Below are 22,941 nucleotides of genomic sequence, written 5' to 3' on the forward strand. Positions count from 1 at the left end.
TCTTAAAATAGCACTCACCATGTCATTTCTTTCACCCATTACTGACCACATTATTTTTTTTCCAGTGTGTTGTTCAGCACTGAACTTCAGAAACATGGCTTTCATGTGCTGCTTTATTATCCCTAGGTGAAGAAAATGCTAGCAAATTTGCAGATATTTAAATCTGGTCTATTCAGAAACCAACTTAGTTGAAATGAAATGTAATGCTTTGCCTGAAAAAAAGTGAAGGGGAAAAATAAGGTTCAGCTATGCAGAATACAACAATCAGTTGGTTAAAATCTAACATAGTGCCTTCATTAATGTTAAAAATCTCTGTTGAAACAGTATTAGCACAGCAGGGTTGTGAAGAGCCAGAGATAAATAATGACTCAGAGCAAATAGCCTCAGCAGGAGAAAAGAGGTGTTTCACCTTATTGTGATCAGAAGCTGTCCTTATATATGTTCAAAATTACCCTTAATCCCATTATTATTACCATTACATGTGACCTTGCTAAGTTTCTATTGTAAGAATAAATGGTAAAAAAAGGAAGTCTGAGTGAAGACTTTCTACATATTATCAAGTTATATTAATTTTGTAGAGGAACTTGGGAGAGGAGTCTGTTGCAATAGACAATGCACAGGATGACCTGGTGCCTGATTGACTTTCTCGTATTGGAAGCCCCAAGAGAGGGACAAATGGAGAGGCATGCAATCAGATATTATCATGATTTGCATAACTGGAGGCTGACAGACAAGCTGCACTGAGATTTATCTGTGCTAGGTGCTTTATAACCACAGAGTGATCTGGTCCTTGCCTGAAAAGGAGTTACCAGCCTTGATAGGCAACAGAATGAAATAAAAGTAGTACATTAAAAGCATCTCAGCCATCTGCGACTCCTTACCAGACTTCAGAGATTCTGGAAGAAATGAGTCTTGAAGGGGGATCTAGGATGGTGGATCTAGGATGGTGGATCACACCTATCTTGTCTGCCTGTTGTTGGGCTCAGTATCGTTCCTCATTAACAGAATTTACCACGTTAAACAATTATGTGGTGAATTATAGACAAGGGCAATAGCAACGCTAAAATCCCTGCCAGCATGCAGGGCCTTCCAGTACCTTGCTCACCTCTGGGGCTTGGATCTCCATGATGCCTTGATTTTGGTGATTCATCCTTGCTGGAGGAGCTGGGAACAGCCTGGGGACACGGTGAGTGACCAGTGTTGTGGTGGGGAGGTTGTGCTCCAGGAGGAGGGATCAGCACAGAAGAAGTTGTGAAAAGGAAAGAGGAGGGAGTAGTAGGTTCATCTGCTTCTTGTAGCTTGTGTGGGAAGTAAAGCAGACAGAGAAGCAGGGCCCTTAGGAAAATGAGAGCAGGCAGAAGGGGTCTGCAGCTGGGGAGCCTGGACCTGGTACAGCAAAGAACTTTAGGGGAGAAGGTGAATTTGAAATGGAGAGCAGTGTAAGTGAAAAGGTAGACAGCTAGAAAGATGTAATGAAATCTGTTTTGAATATGCTCAAGAAATAATGTGTATCTTGGATTTTATCTCAGAGAAAAACTACTGTAACGTATGTAAATGATGATTAATTCACATGTATAGAGTTGTTTCTGGTTTAAAATTTTTTTTAGACTTGAAGTGACTTCAGATATAGACAATGACTATAGGACTGGAAAGAGGGCAGTGGTGTGTCCCCTCAAAAGTGATAAATGTTGAACATCTTCACATGTAAAATGCCTGTGTGAAAAAGGGAATCTGTCTTATTTCTTTGTGTGGAAGTATGGCTCTATTCCCAGCCATATGTGCATGGCACGGGTGAAGTTAGAATAAAAGAATATCAAGAACACAGGCAAAAATAAGGCAAAAAGTCTTGAAATGTATATATTTGGGCAGAGTATGAATGTTTAAAGGATATTAATATACCCTCTGAGAGATGAGGAAAGGTTCTGCCATCTCCTATTATCTGGCTTAGTAGGCTGAATAAGTGAATAATTCAGGGAGCAAAGTTTCTCCAATGAATGAGTCACCTAGACTCCAAACTATTAGCATGCAGCCAAGGCACACTGAAAAAGCAGAGTTCATCCACACTGGTTTTAGTAACTGCTCCACTCAGTGGGGAAATAAATCAGTTTTTCCTCAGTTAACACAAGATCTGAATAACCATCAATTCCCCCCACAGTATCTGCAGCACAAATGGTATCACAGATGCTTGATTGTAGGTATAAATTAGCATATTAAGTCCATAGGGGGAGGCTGGATGATCATGGCTTGGTAGCTGAAGCCTGCTGGCCTCTGGGAAAGTGCAAATGTAATGTCAGATGACTCAGTTTGCCAGGTGAGCAAGAGAAGCTGTGCCTCCACAAAACAAAAAAGGTGAAAAATGAAGACAAATTGTAGAGTAGTGCCTGTGGTCATAGATATGGTGCTACCTGACATCCCCACTGACTGACATTTAGAGGCAAGGAAAAGCACCTTTGGAACTTACACTGATACAAAGGAAGGATTGAGAAGTACCTGGGTAAAATATCATTGCATGGATCTTTTCTCTTACCTACTGGCCCTTCCTGGAGGCAGGTAAATGACAACTACTTGGAAACCTTATGAGTTAGAAGAATTGTAGGAATTGAAGGAACTATCTGTGCAAATTCAGACCTCCATCTGAAGGTAGTATCCATGTCTGAAAATCCTGACACAGGTTAAAAGCAAAAGAGAGGACCAAAAAGAGGGGACCAAACGCACCACACCAGTCTGACTTCTTTACTGTAAGTTTATTTCTCTTGTATTTCCTCACAGCAGGTTTTCCTCCCTGTCTTTTTTTTTTTTTTGCTATTCTCATCCTTTTTGTTCTTGCCGCCCACATTTTTTCCCTTTAACAAAGAAGAATTTGATTCCTATAAATCTTCCAATGCTCACCTTCTCTCCTGGTGGCCCGTTGTTCATGAGGCAGCATCTGCACAGTGCCAGGTGGGATCCTTTGTCAGCAATTGACAGGAGATGCTGCTGGTAGCTATTACACACACGAAAAGGAAGAGGATGCCGAAATGGGGTTGTTAGAGAACCACGCGGCTCTTCCCTCATGTTGGGAGGACAAGTACACAGATTTCTCCTTCACTGCTGCCTGCCAGCATGTAGCTGTCAATTACTGCCTGTGCTCTGACACCCGAGCAGCAGCCTGGCCTCTTCCTCCTCGGCCATGCCTGCCTCCTGTGCTGCACAGAGCTGCCTCTGCAGGTTAATGAGGTGCTGGTGTGATTTTGGCACCCAGATCTTTGCTGACAGCTGTACCCCGGCTCCAGGAGTCCTGGCGCGTTCCCACCACTGTGGCTGGCCGGGCCCCTCACTGGAGCTGCTGCACATCTCACAGCAGCTGCTCTCCCATGGGCTTCTCCCTGTTAGGCTTGGGGGAAGCCTCCTACAGCAGCAGTAGCCAACACTGTTACACGAGCAAATTGTGTGAGAAAGTTTTTTCTTACAGACCGGGTCGGTCCAGCTTTTACTGCAGCTGCTGTGTGAGGGGGGAAAAGCAGAGTCTGTTCTCCTTCTCTCCAGCCTCCACACACGGAACAGTTGTGGGTGCTCTGCAATGGCAGTAGCTCCATGATGAGGTCAGGGACACATCCCTCTGCCTGCCCATCCTATGACAGTGGCAGTGGTAAGAAGTCATTTTATTGTCATGAGATCAGTGGCATGTATTCCCTGCAAGGAGGGTTGCCTCTGGAAGAGGCACCTGTCCTGGTGCTGTCTCATACAGGATGGGTTCAGCTCTGCCCATGTGCCCATGGCATCCCCAAAATGTTTGCTGCCATTGAGGAAACCTCTTCCAGTATTTCTAGAAAGAAAGTGATCCTTAGGAGACAGGAGCAGGGCTGGAGCAAGGAGGGTGTCCCAGGCACTGTTGTGAGGGGCTCTAGCAGGAGATCTGTAGAGTTTCTGTCCTCTCTGAAATCTACCATGTGTAAGGTCGAGGTGGTCTACTAAAGTCCTGTCAATGCCTTAAACCTGCCTGAGACACTGAAAATTTAAAGAAGAGGGTTCTCTCTCTGTGGCTTGAGGTTACAGGGCTTGACCTGTAACAGCAAATGTTTACTTCTCAATTAGTTATTGATTTGTTTTCCAATTCACTGGCAGTCCTGAATGTCCCTGGAGCAACTGGGATAGCTAGAAATAAAGCTACTATTTACCTTAATTAATTATTTGGGATTTTTTTCCTGTCAGGGACCAAGAAACCACTTCTCAACATTCATAGGTCATGGATTCCTCCCTGAGCATCCATGTAACATATTTAAGTGTTAGAGCTATGATATCTACAGTGCAGCCAGGGATAATGAAATTGGGAAGTGGCTTCTCATGTAGTTACTCCAGTCCTTCATCTTTAATGCACAAAGAATGACTCAGGTGCACAGAGCCCTTCTCCCTCCTTTATGATGGCATTTTTTCCACCTACTGAGTATTTTTTACTATTGTAGATCTTGTGAGAGGAAAGATTGGTGTAGGAGTCATGGCAAATTACCTTGCAGCACTTGTAATCAGTTCTATTACCAGTAAATGCATAATCTTGGAAATGCTGGGCTGCTGCTGTATGAGGGATCTTACAGGCAAGGGTGATGATGAAGGGTCTCTTTGCCGCAGGAGAGCAGAGCTGGTGCAGCCCAGCAGCACAGCCACAGCTCACGGGCTGAGCTTCCGAGGGAGGAGGGTCAGGAGGAAAGGCCACCGAGGCTGAGCTGGGGCTGCCCCAGGCACTGCTCCTGAGCTGAGACTGCTGCCTGTTAACTCGCCTGCCATCACTCCTTCACAGGAACTTTTGCTAGTACAGCTAATCCTGCTCTAGGGATTTACCAGGAATAAAAAACAGGAATAAAAATGTCACTGCTTAAACCAATGTGGTTCCAGAGATAGAGGTTTCCAGTGCAGACTTAGCCTCAGGTTGGATTTTTAAGGGTAGCTCTTGTCATCATTTACACTAAAGTTGGACTGTTGGGGGAAAAAAGTTGGAGAGGTTGCAGCATCACTGACCCTTTGATTTTGCCAGTTTCCCTGTACTCACTATTTTGGAGCCAAGGTTCCGGTGATGGGCAGATATCAGGAGAATCACAGCATTTGCCTTTTTTTTTAAGTCCCTTTACTGTAGCTGGACAATTTACAGGCACAATTGTGAGGTTTGAAACAAGGAGATGGAAAAACACCTCCAGGACAATTTCACTCATGTGAGGCTAGTCCCCATCTCTTTTGTGGTTTTGGGGGGCTAGTGGCCACTTCCCCTTCAGAAATACTGTCTCCCCCTCACAAAAGTCTTTCTGCCCTCATTCGTCGGGCACTTTCTGATTTGCCCTGACTGACCTGCGACTCTCCAGCTGCCTTCAGGAGCGCACAGGTTTGCGGCTGGAAAGCGAGCCCTGTGCGTCCCTTAGGGCTGCGCTCTCCCCAGCCCGGCAGGTCTCTCTCTGCACGCCGGTTTTTTCCCATAATGAGGGCAGGGCATCCTCAGCAGGAATCCCATGGTTCGGTCGGGTGGATGCAGCCACTGGATGTCACTGTTGTTCCGCGGAAACCCTCCGAAAGCCACGGGCGGAGGAGCGATGGTAGCTATGGGGTGGCAGAACACGGATTTTCACACCCACTGCGGGATCTGCTGCTTTGAGTGGCTCCCAGCAGCCCCGTCTCGGGCAAAACGTCCATATGGATTCTGGGAGGGTGAGGTAGGGATGCTCTGGGTGTCGGTGCTGTTCATTGTTTGTGGTAGCTACTTATTGAGGATGGAAGGAAACAGTGATGAAATTAGGATCCCCCAGCAGTAGCTTTAGAGTGTCTTTGACATTTCCTGTGGCTGCTCACTTCATGGACTCATAGAATCATAGAATGGTGTTGGAAGGATCTTTAAGATCATCCAGTTCCAACCCCCTGCCATGGGCAGGGACACCTTCCACCAGCCCAGGTTGCTCAAAGCCCCATTCAACCTGGTCTTGAATACTTCCAAGGATGGAGCATCCACAAGTTCTCTGGGCAATCTCTTTCACTGCCTCACTCCCCTGGCAGTGAAGAGTTAATCTCTTCTCTGCATACAAAGGTCTGAGGGCAGTGGGAGTCCAGCCAGGATGGGAAGGCTGCATCTTGTGGACCTGCAGAGCATCAGGGCCGAGCTGCAGGATGCCAGGAAGGGAGCCAGGAAAAGCACATCGTCCCCAGCCTGCACTCACTTCCTGGGGCAGGCAGGGCGTGTGGAAAGCAGCGTGTGACTGCTCTTGCCCAGATGAGCAGCTGGGTGCAACTGGGCTGCCCAGCCAGGGAGCTGGGAAGTGTCCTCAGGTGCTCCCAATGCAAACAACATTTGACAAACACCAGTGAGCCCAGAACAATGAGTCTGTCCAGAGAGGATGGTTGCAGACAGTACAATGTTAGGGAAACCTGTGAATACTTCTTTGTTTAGAGCATTTAGGCCAGAGCAGACTGTAAGGCTGGGCAAGCAGAGAGACAAAGGCAAAGGAATTTTACTCTTCTTTTCCTCCTCTCCAATACTTGTGTTAAACAGAAGCTCCTTATGGATGAAGACTAGTTCCTAGATCTGAGAGTCCAAAAGAGAGCTCTTGAGCATTTGTATTTTATGGAAGGATTTTTCTTCCAGTTGCCAGTCTGGCTTTAGGTTAGCTCTGCAGGGATGTCAAGACTTTTCTTCTGTGAATTGTCCTACCTTTCTTAAGATAAGAGGGCAACTGTTGTTTTCCCACTAAGTCTTCATTGATTAAACTTCCAAAAGTGTTTCTAGCAAGAGAATTTAGTTAAATGGAAAGAAAATACATCTGGATAATTAATTACTTAAATAAAACTTCAGAAAGTCATAGGCTTTCCCAGAAAAAAAAGTTCTGGTAAACAAGGTAAGAAGTTGCAAATCAACCTTGATCCTTAGGAGATATTTATTTTTATCACATTCCCTTTCACTGAAGCTTTGACTCAATAAGATATTTGCATATGTGACTAAGTCATTTGGATCTAATTCCCTTGGGTATCTGCAAACAAAGGACAGTCCCAGGAGTGACACTCTGAAGTGACCTTGATTGCACTTTAATAGTAGCAGTATTGAAAGAAGTGAGGGTGATGCCAAGGAAAAATGAAGAGACAAAACTTACTATTAAAATTGAATCTGGCAACAAGAAAATGAATGAAAACATCCAGCACCTAGCAGTTGACCTAATATATTTGGTTAAGTGGTCATCTATGCACAATGCAGGCATTCCCCAGTTAGTGTTAATTCCCCAGAGAAACTCCTATGGCATAATGAGGCAGTCAGGATATCCCAGCTCAGGTCCAGAAACAGCAAAGCCATCCCTCAGCGTATGCCCCAAATGCCTTTGGAGGAACAGTGACCTCCATGGATCCCATGTCTCTGTGCTCAGCCAAATCCTGGCTGTGAGATGCCCAGAAGCTTGTGGCAGTGCTGCACTGCCCACAGGCCCTGCTGACAATCTGGGAAATAATTGGTACTCATCTTGCTACTGGGCCTCTGGGTGAGGTCTGACTCCCTTCTAGATGGCTGTGAGAAAAGTGAGTCCTGCCTGTGTGGATTAGCCCTGCAGATGCTCTCTCTCACCTGGGGGCCTCTGTCCCCAGAGAAATGTGTTTTGCCCCATAATTTTTGTAACCCAGGAGACTGCTTGAATCATGATGGGCCACTCTAATAGAAGGAAATACCCAGACTAGTGACTTCTTAAGCTTTTTTCTCCTTTGATCTTTTCTTCCTGGAGGCATTTATTTGATCTTGGAAGGACCTTAGGGCTACAGTCTGCCCTAGCAAAGATATGACAGAGAGCAGAGGAAAGATTTGGAGTCTTTTCTTCTGACTATTCCTCTACATAACACAGGCAAAATATTGACATGTTTCTCCCAGGAGCATAGGGGCAAGATGTAGCAAATCAGAGTGGAGATAAACTAAGTGAAATTTCTACGATAAAAACAATCATAAAAGGTTATGGCTCTGAGAAGTAGGATACTCTTCTAGAAAGTACTGCATGGGTCTCAGGAGGCTTGGATCCAGGAGACCTGACAGCCAGTGTGAAACTATGTAAAGGCCAACAGATTGCTTTGTTTCTCAGGTCTCCACCTGTGAAATATCCCCTGCCCCTTCTCTGTTTTGCCTTAGTGGGACTGTGGCTCTTCCAGTTAATACAGCAACAGAGTGAAGGTCTCTCACTTTCTCTTGGAGCCACTAGATGGGACCAGAGTAAAACAACGAACATAATTTCGACATACAGGCCAAAAAAGACATGTTATCTTTGACCTTTAAATCTAGTCTCAGGATTCAATCCGAATGCCAGTTTAGGCTTTTGGAGTTCCCTGCTAAAAATTAATCATCTTCTCTGCTTCTTCTTTTTTCCTTCTTTGAAGTATGCTTCATCTACATAGCTGGTATTTGCATTGCCTTGTTATAGGAGCCAAATGGTGTACATCTGTAGACATGAAATATGGAGGGGCCATTTGGGCTGCTGAAGTGCTTCCCTTCCCTCACCACACTCATTCCTGAAAGCACTGAGAGAAGCATTAAAACCAGAGGGAGATCAGATGTGGACACAAATGGAGAAAAGCTGGGGAAAGCAAAATGAAGCACATCTTCAAATTTCCCTCCCCACAAGGCTGTGGCTAGGAAAATAAAGCAAACTCAACAGCTGAAAGAAAGGCAGGAGCAAGGTTTGCAGTCCTTTCCCTGTTACTTTGCCCATCCTGGCACTCCATTCCTCTCTGCACACCTATTTGCCATAGCCAGTGAGGATGAGTGAGGCTGGGCAGGGCCCCTTTCCCCCAGCTCTCTGTGGAGGGAAGTGCACTTGGCAGTGCTGCGGGTTTAGCAGCACCTCCTAACTCGCATTGCTGAGAACCAGTCAGAAAATGAAAGTAAACAACCTATTTACATGTATTTTAAACACAGCTCAGTGATTATTTTGAGGAAGAGGTTAAAACAGACACTGTAAGGCAAGGACCTTACATACCAAGCTCCAGCCCTCGATGCATTAATATGGCTGAGTGGAGATACTAACATAACCTTACCTGTAATGGCATGAACACACCACTGTAATAATTCATTTAGAATGATGACACCTGAGACCTAATTTAAAACTCCTAGATGAATACTGTTCTCACATTCAAACCCCAAGGCTGCTGCAAACATACCTAAGAAATCCTAAGAACTATAGTGAGCCTAATTGAATTGGACTTAAATGGACCATTGAGGTGGCCTCACAGAGCTCTGGGGAATTTATATTGTCTATACTGTATCAGAATCACAGCTTGAACTGAATAACGGGTTACATCCAATCATGTTACTGTAACTCATGCTTGAGGAAAGGGGGAAACCTTTTGCTATCAGCAAGGCTGTATGGAAAACAATTTCAAATCACTTTAAACCCGGTTGGCAACTACTTTGCCAATTATGGACTCCTTTGGGAAAGGTGTGTGCTAGGGCTCGGGACTAAATGATTTATGTCAAGCGCCCCAGTCCCCGGAGGCACATACAGGAGGCTGGAGAGGAGGTGCTTGTGGCTAATTATTTCTCCTAAGAATACTTTAGCAAGGTAATTTGCGCTTGCAGATGAGTCACTCTGCTCGCTGAATATAACACAGGGAAAGCAGAGACTTCAGCGCTACGGCATAAAGACAGATAAAAGCGAAATGAACGGGATCTTCATTCCTTAATCTCATATGCAAAACCCCAGCCCCCGGCCCCCTGCCTGCCCCCTCTCCCCCAAGGGCCCCTCACCACTCCTGCTCAGGGGGGAGACCACAGAGGAAGGCCAAGTAGAGCCTCATCCCCACACCTAATTACAGAAAGGAGCCTGGCGTTTAAAAGGCTGATAAAAGTGTGCACTCTCTGTGACTCTTGGTGGTGCAAATCTGCTGGCGGCTGGGCATGCAGGAGGGAAAAGCTCGGGCAAGCTGAAGGAGGCAGCAGCCAAATGTCTTCCCAGCGTTCCTGCCTGTGCATCCCCTTGGAGCACTGGCAGTTTCTTTGCTGCTGTTGTCTAAAATCTCCTCACAGGTGCACTGTTGACACTGTGTTATAATTTATGAAGCTGCAGATGCCTGGAACATGCAATTCATTTTGCAGATGGCAAGTGTAAATTCTGCTGTTCCTCACATGGCACAGACTTGCCTGTTAATAAAAAGGCTGACCTCCCAGATCCTGGCTACTCCGAGAGGTGTAGCAAATCCCTTTTGGATGTGTTGCTGCCATCGAGTAAGGTGTAAATAGCATTGATCTTGCTGATGATTCAAGCCTGATTTCAAGATCCCCACTGCCCCAAAGCTCTGGGGTGTGAGCTTTGGGACTGACTCAAAGCAAGATTAATTTTGGTCAGAAATTTGGGATTGATTTGCAGCTGAAGCACACATTAGAATGTTGTGCATATTCTGAACCCTGCCTTCCAGATTTTCATCTGATTTTAACCAATATATAACCAGTAAAGTTGACTTTTACTCAGGTCCTATCATTCACACTGGCTTTGGGATTTCAGGAGCAGTGAGAGACAAATTTGTGGCAAACACAGAGCTCCTGTTCTTGATCAGGAGTTAGTGGAGGTGCAGACACACTCTCCTTTTGAAAAATGCATTTGTGGTTATCTGCTGCTTTACAGCAGCCGAGGAGAAGAAAGGATGCTGAAAGTCCCTGTGGAAATGCCTCTCAAGCCTTCCAAGCCCAGATGAGCCCCAAGCCCCCCAGCTGAGCCTGGGGCCCTGCAGAGCAGATGCAGCAGCCACGCTGGTGCCGAGAGTGCGGGTGGGTAGTGAGCCCCCAGGGCTGCAAGCTGCAGCTGCAGCACTCTGCACGGATCAATCCGCAGTAACAACCAGGGAAAGACCTGGTTGCACCTTTCTTTTCTGCAGCAATACAGGCAGTAACACAGCTGCCACAGATGGAGAGGGGCTAAAGGATTTGCTAACCCACAGCAAAGAGATAAGTTGAAGTACCTGAATTGACTGGGTTTGAAACAGCAATCTAATAATACAATGGCTTTTGGGTGAGTCTAGTTTGTCCAAAAGATCTGTGGTCTTCCAGTCCATGCTCATGTGACAGCCTTCTATTGGGAATGTGGAGCAAAATCCATTCTTGTTGACATGACTAAGGCTCACCTGCAAAGCACAGCCTTCAGTGAGAGGCTCCTCTCTCAAGCATGAGCTGCAGGGGACAGCTAGTTGGGATGATCAGTTAAATGCTGGCCAGCAGGGCAGGGAACAGGCAATGTTAGCAGGATATGTAAATCCATGGCTGGCAATAAAAGGGTCTGTAGTTAGTAGCATTATGGGCTATAAAAGCTGAAGGGAGCAAACCCCAGGAAAACCTTAGCTAAGGCTGGTTTGGCTTTTTTGCTCCGCTTTGGACATAGGTGAGCATTCACCTTGTGCTGATGAAGATTCTGTCTCATGGTGCCTGTTAGAGGTTAGAGGAGAGAAGGGAGGGAGCTGAGGCAAAACACACAATCCCATTCTCCCTGCTCCTGCTCAACCTGTCCCCTCTGTCTGCCAAGGAGACACTCCAGACTGCTGGAGTAAAGACTTTATTATGTTGGTCTCATAAAGGAGGTAGGACATGTATTGCTCATCCCTTGTGGATTTAAGCCACAGCAAAAATTGTGTTAAAAGCTGCTACCCAGCAAAGCATCAGTGTTCTGTCCTCTGCCTGATTGCCCCAGTCCCCTGGTTTATTGGACAAAATCCTGCCTCAAAAATTTTCATGCCCGAGAGAAGCCGGAACACATTCATTGGGAAGTGTGCATGAAATGGAGCACTGGCTCAACAGAAAGTCTTTCACTTGCTCTTTTTCTTCTTTTTGATCCACTTCCCTAGAGTCTTTTTATGACCATTCACCAATAGGCACGCAAACCCCTGCCACAACAGCTTAAGAGTCATTCTTTCTGTCCCAGTTGATGAGAAGAAACATCGTTCTGCAATATGGTCAAGATCTTCCAGGTCCTATATCACCCAGAGCAGGATCACAGAAAACTCCTCACAACTTTTCCTCTTTTAGTATGGAGAGTTTACAACTATACTATGCATATCTTTTATACATTTCTTTGTATTTTACTTTTTTATTCTTCCCGATCTCTTTTAAGCTTCTTCCCCTTTGCGCATCTGAGCTTTGCTAATCACAGAGGTCAAATAGATTGAAAACATGTGTGCAAGTAAAGTGGCTTCACCTTTGACCTCAAACTATTCCTTCTTGGGAACATTTAATTTGCTCTAACCAAATGTATTTTTATTTTAATGGAATGCTCTTTGCCTGAGGCAAACTGTGTGGAAGTCCATCAGATGTGTTTTCATTTTACCACTTTGTAGAAAAGTGTATTAATCCATTTTGCTTTACATCTGGAATTTTTTTAACACAGCCCAGGGATTTTCCCCCTCTATCTGCAGCACTACCCATGGCTCCTGTGCAGAAAACAAAACAGAGCAATATGAAATTAAATGGACCAAAGAGGTGTGTTAAGAATGAAAGTTGATCCTGATTGCAAAGGGAAAATTCTTTTGGCACTCTGGGTCTATATATTTCTATTTCTGCTAGGTTATATATTTTCCAAGGATCATGCTCTGTGCTATGCCAGACGGCAGAGGATGTGAAAATTTGGTTTATAGCACTATCCTGGATCATTCTGGTGAGGTGAGGTAAACTTTACATTAGGATCAAGCTGTGGCTACAGGTGCTCACTTTCAGCTTGTGTCTCTGTGATTTAATTCAAGGCTTGTAGCACTTTGTGGTAGAACACAATGTAAAAGGTGCAACCATTTCAGACCATGCTATGGTTTTGATTGCTTCGGAAGTCTTACACAATAGTTTCTCCTAAGCAGCTCCTAAGATGTTTGGGGCAGTTTTCAAGCTGCTATGCATTCATACATATTCTGTGAGTATCTGCTCAGCCTACCTGTGATAAAAATCAAGAGATATAGCTTGTTTTATTTTCTTAAATTTTTTTTTCTTCATAAGAGATAATTTCCAGCTCATGTAATCTTCGTTGTTAGCTGTCTCACCATTCTGATTCTGCCACTACTCATTTTGGGGTCAAGTACTGAATTCAACGTGATATGACAACCTAACATGAGAAAGCCAGAGTAAATGTCATCCCCTAACAGACTTGAATGATAGAACAAGTCTGTGCCCAGGAGTCTCCATTCATTTTGCATAGTCCCTGCATCCTACTTGAGCAGCTTGCTACTGGGAGGAACATCCCTCCCTTTGAAGCCTGAAAAGGTGAAAGAGCCCCTGTGTGGCTGCAATGTTGTCCTACTTTTCTGCTGTGCCTCCATATAACAGTTTGCTGTCAGAGGAAATTATTTCAGTACTACCACTGTCTAGAATACTACAAAAAGCCATAACACCAACAAAAAAGAATAGTGTGTAAAAATATAAAGCTGTATTTCCTCCTCTTGTGGATCCAAGGGAGGATTCCCATAGCTGCAGGAAAGTAGAGCCTACTGAGATTATTGACAGTGAGTAAATTGAGTAAGTTGCAGGGCCAGTGATGTGTGTTTTTTTCTTCTGTGCATGCATCAGTTATTCCTTGAGAACGTCCAATTTCTGTCAATGGAAATATTTGTTAATAAGTATTTGTTATAAGTATTTGTTAAACAGCTTGTATGAAGCATTTTCAGTCCAGTGAGAGGTTCACTTTGGATATCCACTATTCATTATTCACAGTGTGTGTGTTCACACAAGTCATATGGTATTGTCACTACTCCTTACTTGAATAACTCTAGTTAAACAGGAGACTAATGAGTGTTGGAGCACACATGGTGAATAACATACATGTCACTCTGGATGTGCAGCTTGTTGCTGTGTTCCGTGAGACACTTCTTATCTGGACCTGGGGCCTTGAGTTCCCATACATGGGCTCTACCAGTAGACACTGCTATGCAAACCTGGTAACTTCTCAATATGGGGGTAAGGAAATGGGAATCTGGCTATTCAGATGTCAGGAAACAGAAGGAAATATGGGACAAGTCCATAGTCAACCTGGCTCCCTAAACTTTCCCCTAGCAGGAAATCCAGCTCTCTCGTATTGTGCTTCTGGTGCAAAGGAACAAAGTGCTCCCGTGGATACACCTCCACAGCAAGGTGTGATTTTAACACCAGATGAGGAACCAGTGTCAGGTGCCAGTTAACCAGCATGCCTATCAGTATCTTTGAAGGTGCATTGCAGAGGCCTCAAGCCCCTCTGGCAACCAGGGATCCAGGTATGTGCCTGGTGACCAGTTTGGAGGTTGGACAGCTGCAGTCAGATGAGAGAGGCTGTGCTATCATATGGCTGTGGCCACCACCTTTAATGTGAGAGGCAAAAGCATCCCTGACCATGAGCCATTTTCCTTCTTACCACCCTTATTAATTTTTTTACTCAAGTTCCCCTGTGTCTTCCATAATCTCATGCTTGCCATTACTAGGTTAAAGCTAGTATGTTCGTGATATTTATCACTTTGCCCAACTTGCTTTTCACCTTGTCCACTGCTGCCCAAACCCAAAGGTTTCTGAAACCCCTGAAAGTGTGGTTAAATATACTTCACATAAAACATCACAGTTACTGATGAAAGAGCATGAAGGAAGATGTTCCATCCAACAGTGATGGTTTTGCCATCACAACTGCCATCATATCTTCAGGGTTTGCATCACCATACAAGAGGGTTTTGTGCCTCCTTGTTCTTCAGAACCTGTTGGGGCAGGACTACAGTACTATGTTGCTTTTGCCTCTTCATAGATTTGTGCTTTCCCACCTTCTGACTGCTTCTACCTTTCTCATTTCTCATCGGGGAGACTCCAAGCTCTTTTGGTGCTGGAACCTTTTTCCTCATGTGTTTGCAGTGTCTATCACAACATAGCCCTGATCTCTGCTGGTGGACATTAGGCACTCATGGAATTCAAACAATAAATAATCCTCATTCCTGCTGCATTGCTCTACTTGTGCTATATATCAGATGAGAGAGGGTGGCTCTTAATCTTCTTACTGTCAGGATTATACAGCTATATTTCTGATAGAGAACTTTTAAACTACCATACAGTGAAAAGTTGGAAGGTGTCTTGTAAATCACACTTTACTCACATATAAACATAACTTAAATCAAGTTGATGAGCAATACCCTCCACAGGATAAATGTCTGATACTGGATTTATTTCAGATCTGTTTACACAAAGGATTGATGGCGATCAATATCTGCCCTCGGGATGAGCAGGGAAGCAAAAATGCTGGCGATCAGGCCACTTGATGTCACTATTGCTTGACAATGTGCACAGGCAACTGAGAGTGTAAATGGGGTTAGTTCAAAGGGAGAGCAGGACAGGGGGTTTAAGGAAGGCCTCTGGACTATCTATTTAAAAAGAATGAGAAATCCTAAATGCACTATTTAGGATTGTGCATAAACTGCCTCTGTCCATTGAGCAGCGTTAGTGGAGAACTCCCTTCCCTTCTGCACTCATGGCTGGAAGTGCTCTGACTGAGTTTGGAGCAGGATTCACACATTTTTCACTCGCTCAGTGTAAGAACAAGACACTTTCTTTGTCTCTCTGACACCTCTGTGTGGGGAGAATTGTGGTACTGAGCAGAGGGCCCATCTGATCCAGTGGTCCAGGCTTATGTTAGTAATTCTTGTATTTTACCATACACCAGGTAAGACTGGGTCCAATGATAACTATGAAGCAGAATACTTTTGTCCCCTGCCATGAAGTTTTCTGGCTACCTGGCTGATTTTTACAAAATGCAGTTTCCTTGGAAGAATTTGTGTCCTCACCTGGGCAGTCGACAGAGTTTCTATTTCTATTTGCATACTGAAGAGATTTCACCATTCAGCTAACTTATTAGTTGCAGTTGAACTGTAAATTATTTATCAAAGTCCATGGTGAATAAATATCTAATACTCCTACATACACAACTTCATCTAAGTCCCATGAAACCAGGCAATGGGTTTCTTCTTCTTTTGGAAGGCCTAAGGTTACTAAATAATTCAGAAGCAGCTCTCCTGGCTGTGGTAGGATGTGTGGCTTTAAAATATCTCAAAGTGCTTTTTGTTAGGAATTGAGCCATACTGGTCACTCCTTTGTCTTCTGGTAGTGAGTATTTACTTGGATGAAAAGTGGGTGAATGTCTTTGTGTGTGAAACTGTGACAGGAATTAAACCCCAAATTCCTTGTTTTCAGAATGAGTAAGACCACTGGCAGTTGGGGTATCTCTTTCTTGGATCATTGTCATTTACAGAGAGCTCTTGGAATTGTCCTGTTTGGAAGGACTTGCAGGTGTGCTGTACTTGCTCAGAGTATTTATATTTTATCTGTTTGGAACAATTATCTTCTTTTTGGTTTACATTTTCAATAATCAGTTCACTTTCCCCCTGCTGTCAGTTCTCTCCCTCGAGCAGTAGTGTTAGTTAGAGCTGCTTACATGGCTCTGACTACAGGTGAGCAACATGACAGGCAATATCAAAATTATTTGCATGCACAGGATACCCATGAGTGGAATTTAACCTACATCTCCTAAGCCATGAGCCAAACTCTTTTACCATGGGACAAGCTTCCCTTACTGTTAGGAAAGTAAAGCTTGAATCTCACCAGGTTTCCAACAGGCTCCATTTCTTTGTGAAGGATGTTCAGCATCAAAAGTGATGTTTGTAGGAACCTGGTTTTATTTCTTAATTTTCCCTATAGATGACCCTATGTAGATGACTAAAGTAACAGGTGCTGTCTTTCTCCTTCCCAGGGAAAAGGGAGATGAGCTATTCCAAGGTAAGTGATCATCTATCACTTCAGCAGCTGGAGGACTCCCCCTAAAACTGGAGGAACTGGCTCAGGTGCGTCTTGGCCCTTCTTAACAGACATCAAGATACAACATTGAGTAAGCTTTAAAGTTGAGGTAATTTGTTGTGACTCCACTGACATACGGTTGGAAGGTCACTGAAAAGAGGCAATTAAAAATAATGATGCACTGAATCAAAAATCTGCTGGTTTATTTCCAGATCTTTCAGTCTGGGCATCATCCTGTGTATGAGCTGAAGAGCTGTGGTGAGATCCCAGCTGGCACCTCCAACAGAAGTGTTGAGGACAAGCCTGTGCACCCTCGTGGCATGGTGTGCTCTTCGCTGTTAGTCTAGCTGGCCCACTGGAACTGCTCATGCCACTGTAATCATGATTTAATCATATTAATAGTGCTGGGCAATTGATGGAAGCGTGGTACAAAAGACAAAAGTGTACAAAAAATACCCTTTCTGACAAGCACTTTATTTTCTGTACAAAAAATTGCAACCTCTTGTGAACTTTAAACTACCCTAAAGAATTTCATGTTGAGGCAACTGCTCTTTACAGAGTTCTGCAGCGTATTTTAAAAATACCAGTAGAAAGGTTTTTTTCTCTATTAAACTGCATATGTTTTAAGAGTAATTTCCATGGAGTCCTTATTAATTTCTATAGCTCTCTGTTTAATTTTCTTTTTTTCATAAAGAACATTGTAAAACTGAAACTAGTATGGTTGGTGACCACGTTTCAGGGATGTGTCATGGCCATCTCTGAAAGAGTTGGCTTTTGTTTCATTTCCTTCAATCCATTCTTTGGCAACCTCCAACCAGCTGTACTAGCATGGAAGAAAGATCTGAGCATTAGTGATGGATTGTGAGTGGGAAGGAATTGGAATTGTCTTTAATGAGCTGTAGCCATTTGGTTTCGCTTCTCTGACAGCCTTTAAGTACTTTGTGTACTTTAAGTAAAAGACAGAATCGAGCACTTTAAGATGTCTCAGAGTCACCCCATCATTTCAGCATTATCTGGGCATTCTGCTGTGCTCTCCCATTACAAGACCATTCTGGAATTGAATGGTCAGTGATGATAAACAGTGATAATGGATTACTGAGTAGGGGGAAGGTAGGAGATATTAATAAGGTAAGATTTTTAATTAATTTTTCAAGTTAATTAAAATGTCCAAAAGTACAATAAAACTGCAGAAAATCTGGCAAGGGAATGGCTGCCTGTCTGATTAATGCAAGTCAACTGTCTTCTGAGGGTAATAGTAATAATGATGAGATTATGGATATGGAAGAACCTGCTAAAGAGATATGAGATGCATGTGGAATACAAACTGTGTCCTAGTTACTATTTTATGGTGCACAATGGATCTTATTAAGGAGGAATAGCAGTAAGAATTACCAGTGAGTTGCTCAATAAAAGTATTGTGTAATTAACACTGCTGCACCATCAGCTTGAGTGCTACCTCCCATTGATACTCCACATCCTCCATTTACTTTTAGTTTTTAACTAAAGTATGGGAATTTCAATGGCAGATGCAGGCAGCTTGAAAAACATGTTGCCATGTGCATGACGATACTTGGAGAAAGACAAACAAGCACTGAAGGGCTGGAGTGGAATCTGGTAATAAGAAGAGACTGGCAGTAACTTCCACAAGTGAGAGTTTGGTACTCCATTCCCTCAGCAAAAATAACACTGAAAGAAAATAACAATAATAGCCATGATAGAAAGAGTAAAAATACTTTCTTTCTGGCATCCCCGGTCTAGTCCCTAATGAGGTTTTGAAAGCATGTGTTCCCCATCCAAGCAGAAAACAAGTCCCACTGAGGCTGGCACACAAGTGATGAATGGGATTCACTGATGGATATTTTTTCACAGCATTAAGTTTCTTATTACATATATATGCCATGTGCCTGCTGCAGTGGTGCTCTGCTCTTGGCTGAGTACTCCAGGCAGTCTCCAATAGAATATTGTAACATCTTAATTAGAGGCATCAGTATCATACAGGAGATGACACTTGCTGTAGTTCTGTCCTGATGGAAAAAAAAGTAGTCAACATCATCAGGAAGAATATGGTACTGCAGGTCTTATGGTTGCTCACTTATCCCTCAAAGAAATATCCTTGCTGTTGAAGAGCAGATGTAAACCAAAGCTCATACCCTCTCAGCAATGGCCATCATTGTTCTCTACAGAAAAACAAAATCTGCTGGCTGCAAAGCCAAACTCCTCAAAATTAATATTGAAAGACCAGTTCAACCACAGATTTGGCCAGACCAGAAATGAGATTTGAACTGCCCATGTGTTTCAGGATGTTTGGAGCTCGAGTTATGAAGTTATGATAGACCTGAGCCTGTGCTCATAATGAATCACTAGTTTTTTTTCAGTTCCTGGCTAGGTTATGCTACATCCCATGCTCATTTTACTCAAGCTCCTTTCTGTCACGAGCAAAATTCTTAATTCCATCTTCAGTGTTTACCCAGGCTGCTCTTAAAAATGAAAATAGTATCTGGAGGATTTCAGTCTTGGTGAAATAATAAAGGAAAGTAAAAGCCTCCTGTCTTGAATTCTGAGTAGGCTGCATCACCACATGCAAGAGAAATGGTTGCTATAGATTGCCTTGTTATTAAAAGGGGAGGGTGAAAAATGGCAAGGAAAGTTTGAAGCTGGCTGATGTAAAACAGAACCAGTTTATAGGGAGCTGGCTGAGGACTGCAGTTTTATAAGGTGCACTTTAAACAACCATTGCAGTGTACTAAAAATATCATAAAAACTATAGCTTCTAGCCACAAGTTTCAGAAAATGCTTAGTGGCAAAAAGAGAAAAAGCTGGAAGATATAGGGCATAAAGAAAATCTCATACACAGAATGGAGGAACATTTAGGTCTAGGCTTTTGCTTCAGGCTCCAGCTCAGTGCAAGCACAAGATACCACATGCTGTTCAGTAGGATTCATCTTCATAGTGTTAAAAGTACATAAATGCCACAAGAGAGGAGCCACAAAACATTCAGTGTCTGAGACTGACTTAGATCTTTCACTCCACCCCCTGCAGACCCCATTGACACCCACAGAAGTGCTGCCACCCACCGTGCTATTTTTCTCCTGAGACCTCACCAGATTCATCAAAGAAGCCTAACTGCTCATCACTTGTCAAATCCCACTGCTCCTTTACTTCCATTTTAACAGGAAAACACTACCTGCAGAGGCTGGGCTGAGTAGTTCCCTTCATAAAACCATGCTCCCTGAATGAGCTGCCCTGCTGCTGGAATAGCAATGGTCCAAAGAGATGATCTGCCATGTTTCAGGCTTGGAAATCAGTCCAGAAAAGCATCAGCAGAAACCAGCCGCTGGTGCTGCTCACACCAGAGTTTTTTTCAAGGCTTCCTTTGTGGCTGTTTGTCCCCAGCATCACCCAAAAGGAGAGGTCATGCTTGGCTGGTTTTTTTGTTTACTGTGGCTTGGTCTCTGGAGCTGACTTCTCTTGAAAGCAAGAGAAGGGAGAGACCAGAAAGGGCAGGAAGGTTGCCGTGAAACAGAAAAACTTGCATGGATGTCATGAACATTTGTCATGCTTCCTGGGATATTTAAATGTTTCACTAGAAGTGTATGGCTTGGCCCTGTCAGCCACAGGATTTTAAGGGACCCATCACAGACATCTCTCTGAAGCAGAGTACCTGTCTCACCCCCTCCTGGCTGGGTGCCATGTCAGGAAGGTATTAACTCACCACTGATCTATGAGGGCAGCAAACTGAAATATCCCATTGTTGGTGCAGCCATACTGCCTGGGAGATATGGGATCAAACTAGGGATCCTTCTCTTCCACCCCACTTTTGGAGCCAGCTGCTCCATCTGATTTCAGGAAAGGGAATGGTACCTTGGGCTATAGTTTCAGTAGCAAATATCACAGGGTGGTTGCAAGACAAGGGGGAGGAAATAATTGTCCTGAAAACCATCACAATTTGTTGTTTTTTTTTTTTTTTTTAACAGGAAGTTAAAAGCAGGCTTTTAAATACTCCTCTCCCAATCCTCACTTGCAATAGCAGGAGCTGGGGTCAGACGTCTTTTCTTGCAGTGATTAATACCATCCTACAGGAGGACTGCCATTAAAGGGAATGAGGCAGCCTGCAGAGCAAGGATTTCCTCTGCAGGAGAAAGAGTGGCTCTGTGTCTGCAAACCGTCTGAACTTCCCAGTTTTCTCCTCTGCTCAGGCAGTCAAGTCTCCGACTGCCACCTCTCGCATCCTCGGTTTATGGCAAACATAAAACAGGAGGCCATTTAAAAAAATAAGATAAATCAGACCCTAAATTTAAATTGTGTTGATATAAATCATTCATTCAACAGATTGCATTTATTTATTGCCTTTGTTTGCAGAGCAAGAAATCTGTTAGATGCGCCTCGCAGAATTCATAGATTAAAAAATAAAAATCCTTATGAGATACAGGCTTTGTGCCCAAAATGCAGCATTTTCCTATTAAAACCTTTATTTGTCTTCAGAGGGAATACTTTGGCACTGTATTCCCCCATCATCTACTTCCTCCTTCTCAGCTCTGAAGCTGCTTCCCAGCCACAGGGATGTGTTTCATGCTCCAGCTCCAGCAGCTCATGGCCTTTCTGAACTTAGCTCCAGCCTGTCTCCTGATGGACAAGCTGGCAGCTCTTCCCCCAGCCTGGAGGACACCTGGCAGCAGCCTCATGGGCTGAAGAGCATTGGGGAAGAGAAAGTGACCTCGTATCTACTCTTGGGACCAGAAAGAGAGGACAAAAGTTCATTAAAAAAAAAAAAAATCTAAGTGGGGCAGTCTTTCAAAGACCAAGAGTCACCTCTCAATAGTGGGACATCTGGTGACATTAGCTGAAGTTTCATAAAAGCTCCCTATGGCCTTTTCAGAAATAGAGCAGGTTTCAAAAAGAAAGAAAGAAAGAAAATACAGAGCCCTATGTATTGGTGTTGATTTATCTCAATCTTCTATGCTAAGGTACTGCTAAAGCCAGCAAAAGACCCTAACTTGATTTTCTTCATCCCCGAAACAGGAGAAATGGCTAGTCACGAATGTGTGTTATTTACAAAGACGTGGTTTTGTCCTGCTTTCTTCCTTTATTTCATTATTTATTAAATAAGATAATAGCTTATGGTACTTACACAGAGCCAGCTGTTTGCAGGATGCCAAGAGCAGGTGGTCTGGGAGGCCTCTGATGAATTGCAAAAGACACTTACCAGCTGCTATCGCTGTGTGAAACGAGCAAACCTGCAAAATCTTTATTTTCAATTGGATTGTACTTTTAAGTAAGCAAGGGAGACAGCCAGTATAACTACAGACCATGACCAACAACCCACATAAAGTGTGTGCAAACACAAGTGATTAATGTACCAGGATTTCAAAACATCCAGAATGAGTGAGTCAGATTTAATAGGGTGCGTGAGAGGGAAGGGGAGCAGGAAGGGATGGGTGGGAGCTGAGGTATGCATGAAGGGACTGCAGAAGGGACTGAAGAGGCTGCTTATATGACATGAGGAATAAGGCAAAAGAACTCTTTGAAGAATCTGAATAATCTATATTGTGTTAGCATCTCCCATATTTTTATACTCCCTTGTAAACAATATTGTTGGTTTACAGTTTTCATGGTCCTTTTCCTTCTTTCTCTCGTCACCTCCACTCCTCCTTTTTTTTTCTTTTTCTTTCTTTTTTTTTTTCAATTATGTAGGGCACTCTCGTGTGCTGCCTCACCAGGGCACAATCCTTTGGTGGTAACCACATCCTCAAATGGTCACTGAAGAGATGCAGGGATAATGGGTTACAAAGACAGACATTAATAAGGTAAGATAAGAGAGGGGAGGTTTATTAATTTTTCAAGTAAAGTTAGGATGCCCAAGGGCACGGTAAAACTGTAAAGAATCTAGTGAGGGATGAGAGGCCTAGCTGATTAATGCAAGTCAGCTGTCCTCAGAGGGTGATTGCAATAATGATGAGATTATGGAAGAACCTGCTGAAGACAAATGAGATGCATGTGGAATAAAAACTAAGTGTCCTAGTTACTCTTTTGGAGTGCACAATGGATTTTATTAAGGAGGAACAGCAATATAAATTACTGCTGACTGAGATGCCAAAGTGAGGAGCTGGGCTTGCTTTGCTGGAGTTTCCTTGCTCGAGAGGTAGCAAGCAACCCAGGGTGCCTTGCTTGAAAACAATCCAAAGAAAACCTGAAAAAGTGAAATGGGG

The sequence above is a fragment of the Molothrus ater genome, chromosome 1, assembly GCF_012460135.2.
Source record: "Molothrus ater isolate BHLD 08-10-18 breed brown headed cowbird chromosome 1, BPBGC_Mater_1.1, whole genome shotgun sequence".
In the NCBI taxonomy this organism is placed as follows: Eukaryota; Metazoa; Chordata; class Aves; order Passeriformes; family Icteridae; genus Molothrus; species Molothrus ater.